This window comes from Pyrus communis, chromosome 12 (genome assembly GCF_041283825.1).
Source record: "Pyrus communis isolate YQ-2024b chromosome 12, ASM4128382v1, whole genome shotgun sequence".
Taxonomy (NCBI): Eukaryota; Viridiplantae; Streptophyta; class Magnoliopsida; order Rosales; family Rosaceae; genus Pyrus; species Pyrus communis.
The window spans coordinates 19034173-19040186 of NC_142576.1; the positions used below are offsets into that span (position 1 = coordinate 19034173).

Below are 6014 nucleotides of genomic sequence, written 5' to 3' on the forward strand. Positions count from 1 at the left end.
AACATTTTATTTGACAATGACGGCCCTCGTGCTTTTACTTCTCTTCTTTAACTTTACATAGATAGACTTGTACATGTGGTCCGTTTAACCCGGACACTTCTTTGTGTATGCTCTGAATCGCAATCGCAATCGACATCCCCATGACAGCTGTTGAGCCGTTGTCATAAATATCATCACCAGCACCGAAACTTGATTCAACCACCACCACCACCACTTGTATTCTCAAACTGATGCATTGAAACAATAATTGAGAAGTCAGCATACACATTTGAATTCATGAATTACACAGACGGCTTGCCAAACAAGAGTAATACTGGGACTTCAAATCTCATATTTCATATATCATCATCAACACCGATATTTCAAATTACTAATTTGAAGTCCCAGTAAAACTCATATTTCATATTTCATATGAGTTTTACTGGAACTCTACTTCAAATTACATATTTCTTTATGTTGTGTGCACCTGTTGAGAGTACGAATTTAATGTTGAGGAAGTAAATCATTGCATGAGAGAATGCTTGAATGATTTTACTCAGTAACTCCTCTCGATATTTTTTCAATTGGTTTTTAGTTGCATGTTCACGTTGTAAGTTGAATAGTATGCGAGTTGAGAGCAGCGTGCGGTTGGATTTTATTTATGAGAGAGACTGATGAAGGATCCACCACCTGAAACAAGTAACAAAGCTATTAAGTGAGGATACAGTTTCGAATAGACATGGGCCCTCTATGCTTCAGTCCAATGCATGGCGATGCCAAGTTTTATAGGGCTTTACCCATTTTGTATTAAAAGTACCCACGACTACCCAACCCCAACCTAAGTCCTATAACGCCACGAAGGGAACGTTTAAAATAACAAAAAAAAAAGAAAATAAAAAGTGAAAGCGAAATGATTGTCAAACAACCGACATAGTTACTTGAATAGAATAGAAAATTGAAATTAATTTGATTCCTAACTTTCACGTGTTACTAAAATATGCGGTATCAAATTCATTCTATTTTATAACTTTCTCAGTGTTCATTACCGCATTGAAAAATCGAGAGTATTGTGGGTCGCACCTTAAAATATGTAACCTAATATCCCCTTTCCTTATTTCTCTTCCTCAATTCATGACTATTCTAGTCATTTTATTTAGTACAATGATATGTTACATTAAGAGGAGGGAGAAATTCAGCTAAGCCACACAATGTGTAATCTAATTTGGTATCGAATTCGCCATCTACGAAATTCGACCTAAATACCTCTCAAATACAAGTGAAAAGGAATATCATCGGACCATAGTAGTGAGTGGTCTAGTCATTTCATGTAAATGAAAGATGTATCATAAGTTTACCAAATTTTGTAAGGGCTACTACAAATTTCTGGACCAAAAATGCTACCCTTACCACATATTTGTACCACCTCTCTAATAGAAATGAGACTCACATATTTTGTCTGGCCCTAACTCTATTAGAGAAAAGATACAAATGCCGGTACAAATATGTGATAAGTATACCATTACTCTTTATGAACTACTCTCTGTATATATTGTCTATGAATAATCTTATGATGAAACCTTAACTATTTGAATAAATTAAAGATATGATCAAGATAAAAGAAAACGTAAGCTCAACTACCGTATACCATCCATACCCATGTTCTGAAGCATCCTACTTTATGAGAGAACGTGTTTCGGCCGTCGCTAGGGCTAGGGTGTGCTTATAAATGTGAGAACAGTATTTCTACAGTTTGCAGTGAGCATTGAGCACAACTGTGTAAAAATGGCAGAGAGGTCGACAGAGAATAATGATAATAATAGATCAGCTGGAGGTGCAGGTGCAGGGAAGTATTTGGTGTGGGAGGACATAACGGTGGCGGTGGTGGCGAACTTTAAAAATGGTGCAACGTCGAGAAAGTTGCTAAATGGGATTAGTGGCTACGCTGAGCCTGACCGGATGATGGCACTCATGGGTCCTTCTGGCTCTGGAAAATCAACCGTACTTGATGCCTTGGCTGGTATATATATTCATACATCTCCTCCTCCTCCTCTCACTCTCTCGATGACAGAATCCGAAGATTTTGTTTTATCGTAGAAAAAAATTTATTTTGCTACACAAGCACATACGTTATGGTGTTTGACTTGTCTAGTCGTTCCCTTCAAAACACCATGGTCTTATAGGTTAAAATGCTTGTTTGAGCTTCTGCTTCAGGAAAAAAAAAAAGAAAAAAAAAAAGAGAACTAAGAAATTATTATTAATTCAACATCAATCAGTTGGGTTAAACAAAAATAATACTAAACCATGGCCATTTATGATCTTCATGAGTAATCTAAAAATCTTGAGTAATCAATGTTTTTGCATGGAATCCAAACTAATGATGTTTATATTGATAGGCTCGTTTATAACTATTTCCTTTTTGTTTTAATTTCAATTTTTTTTTTTTTTTTTTTTTTTTTAACAGAGGAAAAGTATAGAAGAGAAAAGAGGGATGAGCAAAAGTGAAGGAAGGATGGAGGGAACGAAGTGGAAGAATACACTAAAAATGAAAATGAAAAACAAATTTGAATCATTTTTTTTTTCTTACGTTCTTCTTCATTTGTCTCTCCTCCCTCCCCCCACCCACTCTCCACCCTTCATTCACTATTTCAATCCTCATTCTTTGATATACGCTTCTTTTATCTATATGAAAAGTTGAAAACCAAAAATAAAACTTGAATTAATTATCAACACTCTGTTGTTGTTTTCATTTTTCAGGGTCCAACTGCATGACTCCTCTAAGAACTCATGAGATTCTGACCAGAAGCGCAGTTAAGTCTAACACGTAATAATTATGATCACATATTAAATATGAGTATAAAACCAATTGACAATTAAACAAAAAGAATCAAAATATTTTAATAACTAACACATATTTGCATTCCCACATCCCATGTAAGGTTGATATTCTCAACAAACACTAGTTCCAATAGGGTTTTACTTTATTTTGGTTGCAACTTGTAACTTGAGTTTTGCATAATGTGTGATATAATATTTCTTTTTGAATGTGAAAGAAGGGACCAAAGGCTATGTGAGATACAACACTTGCATATAGTTGTATACCTTTTGGGGATTTGGACATGTGCAATTAAATTATATTAAATCTTTAAAATCTTTGAGATCTTTAAAAACCCAAGAGAAAAGGCATGCTCTTGGTATAAAGATTAATATTTTAATATCATGTGACTTGGATAGTGCACAAGAAATATTCTATGCTTCTCACGCATGTTTGTGCATTTAGTTGTATGCATCTTACTTTCTTTTTTGTTTAAATTCGATCCTTTTTTTATGATAAAAATTAAAGAGGAAGAGAGTTTGAATCAAAAGCGCAATAGATTGAGGAATAAAACTTTATCAGTCAGTACAATCCATGCTTGCCAAGAACACGTATACTTGTTCTAGTTGTATCATAATTCTACAGTTGTGTGAATTGGGGAGGGTATCAACATCTTCACCTTCCTCCATCTAGCTTCAATTATGCATTGAATATTTTCAATATTATTGTTATTGTACTTTCGTATTTCAGTGATATGAGTTTCTCTAAATTTGGTGCTATGCACTCTATGCATAATTCTAATAATCTTTCTTTGAATGAACACTTTTGTACTACTTTTGTCATGAAATTGTCAAACAAAGAGATTAACAAATTTCATGCCATGCAGAGTTTGAACTACATATGTGCCCCGTAGCCGCCTCCATGTGAGAGAATTTGGGAACATTTACAAAAAGAGAGGTTGAGATCAAAAGAGCTTTGCTCTTTAAGTATCAAAGAGTAATAAAAGAAGGGTTGAGATTTAACTAGATCATCTTAAGCATCAAAATATAAGAAAGAACAGTTGAGATTTAACTAAATAATGTTTAATTAAATCTCAACCTCTCGCTCGTGAAAAATAGTAAAATAAATGACATTGTGTTTATGTCACATTTCATTACGATTCTTATAGTGAGCTTTTAATTTTAGATTAACCCTATGGGTTAAAAAAAATACTATTAATCAAGTCGTCATGATAAAAGTCTGTTAACAATCACAGTACAAATCGAAATTTTCTGTCAAAAGTGTCTGGACATGGAGGGCCTAAATAAAATTTGGGAAACTTGTATAGGAGATGTGAAATGATGAAAAGGTCTTTAATTTTGTTGTCGAGTTTAACTTAATTATATATTATTAAAAATACATTGTTTTTTAAAAGAAAAAAAATAAATAAAAAATAGATATTTTCCTCAACTGAAGAAACCAATAAGCTCAACGGCTAGTTTTTTTGGCAGGGGTATCCTCCTATGCAATGTCAATCGCGAATTGCAAAACCAAGTGGCATGTGGTCCCCTCTATATCTGCTACCTTTATCATTGATCATTTCTTAAAAAGAATGGCCAATTGTATTTTACAACCTTCAGATCTGGGTGACTTCCAAAATGAGCAACGAAGTTTTAATTGTCTCACGTTGCATTGTAAAGTCTTACAATTGTATCAAATTTGTGTTAGTGGTCTTACTGAATTTATGATAGTTCATTAAAAATTAATGATGTGGTGATCTTAAGACACTTAACGTGTAAGTCGCATTTCCACCAAATTGGAAAAGAAAACTCATCAAGTTAAGGGAGGATTAAACATTCAAAGAAACAAAAAATGTAAATTGATATATTTTTCAAACCTCATTGTCAAACAAACTCACCAGTTCGAAGTATCGAACTCGAAACCTTCCATATTTTTTTGTTTATTAGAAGCCACAGTCCGTGCTCTTATCACTTGACCACTTGTTGTGCTTCCATACCTTTGCTACTTGGATGGATGCAATAATGCATTCTTCTGACTATATTCACATGCATGGAGAATAGTTATGACATTTATATAACTCTATGAATAATACCTTAAAAAATAGATATTTAGAGAGATCCTTTATTGATTCACGTGTGATGAACTTGTTTGGTTGTTTGGCAAACAGAAAAACAATCGTACACGTGCTCATATTTGTAGGTTGCCACATAAATATTTATATTATCAAACTGTAAATCTAAATTACGTGTTTGTATAGATATTAATTCGATTAAGGGTTCAAATCGAGTCAACAAAATAAGCATTTTATGTTGTCAGATTGTGAGACAAGAGAATCTTCTTGTTTAGTCAATGTTCTTAAATAAAATTAGCAAAAAATAAAAAGGAAGAGTAGATAATAAAATCTTGCAGGAGAAACTAAGATGCAGAAACATATGGTTAAGGATGCAGACAAAAGGGATACAGGCTGCCTAACGCTGGAAGCATGCATGGTGGGTTCAAATGCATAAAGATGTAGTTTCCTATCAATGTTTCGGCCTAAAAGATGCATGTGCCAATCATAGAGGATGTAAAAACCATTCAACTAGAATATATGATAATTGCAAAAAATATAACTAGGGAACATGGCTAAATTTATAAATAAAACTAGGGCATTGGTCTCTAGAATTTAACGAAATTGGTATTTCGGCCTCACAAAAAATTCATGAGTACTGGTCGTTGGATTTGTCACTACTTAAAACAACGGTCTTTACAGATGATATTGTTAATTCTTTCATCCAAATTAAAAGGATTAAAAAAGTATGGATGGAAGTTCTAACGATTGTTAACCAAAATGACCATTATTTCATAAGAGTTCAAGATCAATACTCACAAATGTTTAGTACAATGATCAAAACTCGAATAAAACTAAACTTCAGAAACCAATGCTCCAATTATCCCAAGTTCATGAGCCAGCCAATTTTTCAGTGTTCATAAGTCAACGTCACCATTAAAGACAAACACAATGCCCCATAAGCTTGTTGAACTTACAGACCAACAGAGATATCCATCGACAAAAGAATGGCAGAAAGAAACAAAAATTGGAGTCTTGAATTTGCAGCAAAGTTAGACAACAGAGAATAAAAAGTTCAATTTGTTACAAATTCACTTGAATGGAAAAAAAATTGCTTTTGAGGCAGAAAGCTAAATGGTAAAAGTAAACGGGTGCAAGAAGAAAAGAATAAAG

The 6014-nt window shown here is 33.5% G+C and overlaps 1 long non-coding RNA gene across 1 annotated transcript; it reads left to right on the forward strand.

Moving 5' to 3' along the window:
• The first annotated feature begins 1731 nt into the window (after positions 1-1731).
• LOC148692441 (uncharacterized) lies at positions 1732-3515 on the forward strand. Its single transcript, XR_015954506.1, has 2 exons — positions 1732-1996; positions 2441-3515. It is a non-coding gene; the product is annotated as an uncharacterized LOC148692441 (long non-coding RNA).
• The last annotated feature ends 2499 nt before the right edge of the window (positions 3516-6014 follow it).